The sequence below is a fragment of the Pteropus alecto genome, unplaced genomic scaffold (genome assembly GCF_000325575.1).
Source record: "Pteropus alecto unplaced genomic scaffold, ASM32557v1 scaffold45, whole genome shotgun sequence".
In the NCBI taxonomy this organism is placed as follows: Eukaryota; Metazoa; Chordata; class Mammalia; order Chiroptera; family Pteropodidae; genus Pteropus; species Pteropus alecto.
Genome location: NW_006442491.1, coordinates 29,614,789 through 29,616,890, shown reverse-complemented (window position 1 = coordinate 29,616,890; position 2,102 = coordinate 29,614,789). Strand labels below are relative to the sequence as shown.

General features: G+C 49.2%; 1 protein-coding gene across 1 annotated transcript in view; it reads left to right on the top strand.

Moving 5' to 3' along the window:
- Window positions 1–2,102, top strand: part of SLC35C2 (solute carrier family 35 member C2) — a 13,649-nt gene that overhangs the window by 304 nt on the left and 11,243 nt on the right. The gene's annotated exons all lie outside the window — the stretch shown is intronic.

The following is a 2,102-nucleotide window of genomic DNA, read 5'->3' as shown; positions in this document are numbered from 1 at the left end:
GAATCACGCCAGTACGGCTCTGTCCGTGGACAGGCTGCTGCATCCCGCGGGGGTCTGCGAGTGGAGGGCGGGCAGTAAACTCGTGAACGAACGAGGAAACGTCAGGTAGTGGGAGGAGCCGTGAGGATGATGAGAGGGCTCTCGAGAGTTCAGCCAAGCAAAGGTCTGTGGAACGGAGTTCTAGGCAGTGTAAACAGCAGAGAAGGACACAGGCTTGATGTGTTTGACAAACTGCCAGGGGCCAGCGTGGCTGTGCTGGGGAAGAAAGATGGGAGAATAAGGTTGCAGATGTTGGCAGAGGCCAGATGGTGGGATGTCTTCCTCGTTGGCCTTCTGAGGAGTTGGGTTAGCTCTGTGAGGACATGGTCTGCTCTCTGTGCTTAAGCCATCTCTCCAGCTGCTTTATGGACTCCAGGCAGCAGGGCTGTTAGAGGAAACAGGAACACCAGTTAGGAGTCTTGCAGTCAGTAGGTGAAAAATAATTGTAGCTTAGACTGTGATGGTGGAGCAGAGGTGAAGAGAAATAGATGGATCAAAAAGTATATCAGAGGTGGAACTGACAGGCAGGACAGGATTTGAGGAAGGAGAGAAAGAGTGGTCAAAGATGACCTCCTCATTGATTTGGGGTTCAGGCTTAAGTAACCAGGTATATTATGTTGGCATTTACTAATGACTTTGGAATAGGTTCAGGGCATGAATCAAGGAATTGGCTTGGGACACCTTAAGTTTTTGGTATCTTGAGTGGAGCTACAAATGTCCTAGTCTGGAGATCGCAGAAAGGGTTGGGGCTAATGAAAGGAATTTACAAATCATTGGCATGTCGATTGGAATAGGAGGGGATAACGCAAGGTGAAAATTAAGATGGAGAAGCCGGAGTCCAACTCTCAGGCACCCAGTTTTTACAGGTTGGGTTTATGAGGAGGAGCCATTAAAGAAGACCAAGAAGGAGTCCATAAAAGCAGAAAACCCAGGAGACAGTGGTATGACATCCAAGAGATTTTTCCCAAGAAGAGGAAGCGATCAGTCGTGTAAGATGCTGAGGGGAATAGAGACTTGGCCCTTGAAGGGACAATGCGAAGCAGGGTGTGATGACTCAGTGAAGCAGCAGGGACAGGCTGGGGAAGTTTCTCTAAGGGGACAAGGAGGAAGGGGCCTGAGCCCACGCCATTAGCCAGCGTCAAGTGCTGTACCTGATGCTGTTGACTCCGCTCCTAGGACACACATGATTTTATCCTCCTCTGCACTTGGGGAGACTGAGGTCCAGAAGTCAGATAACAGAAAGTGGTAAGTCGAGGAGCCAGGATTTGAGATTAGATCTTTTTCACTCCAGGCCCACACTTTTAGGCACTAAGCTCCACTGCCCATGTTACAGTGTGCTAGATTAAGGGGAGCCAGGAGCTACCATGATGCACCAGCCCTACCCTGATGTGGCTACTGCTCCCAGCTAGACTGCCCCATAAGGAAAGTAAGGCAGACTATGGGATTCCTTTCCTGGGCAAGTGAGATTGGACAAGCATTTATTCTTTTAAGCCTGGTTTCCCTTATTATAAAATAAGAGTGGGGACCTTATCAATTACATTTCTCTATCTCCAGTGATAGGTATACAGAAGTGCTTAAAAAATGCACATTGAGTAAATGGCTAGATGATTTCCAAGAACGCTTCCAGCTGAGATTGATTTCGTATTTCGGGTTAGGTGACCTTCCAAATGATGATGAGAGAATGGGTGTTGTTAACTTTCAGACGGTGCTCTCTGTAGGCTAGGGAAGTCACGGTGACTTCCTAGAGATGGGGAACCTGGACTGGCTCTTTGAAGGAAGTGCAAGGTTTGAATAGAGGAGGGAGGACATTGCAGTGTTGCAGGAGGCGCAGCAGCAAAAGCAGAAGGTACGAAAAGTTAACTCACGGAAGAGTGCAGACCGCCCTGACTTAGAAGCGTGGGTAGGAGCCATGGGGAGGGACTACCGAGAGAAAGCTCCCTTAGTGCCAGCATGCCCTGTCATCACCCGGGTGATGTTAGCAGTCCTTCTCAACGGGGAGCAGTTTTGCCCGCAGGTGATGTTTGGCAATGTCTGGAGATATTGTCACTACTTGGGATGAGGGG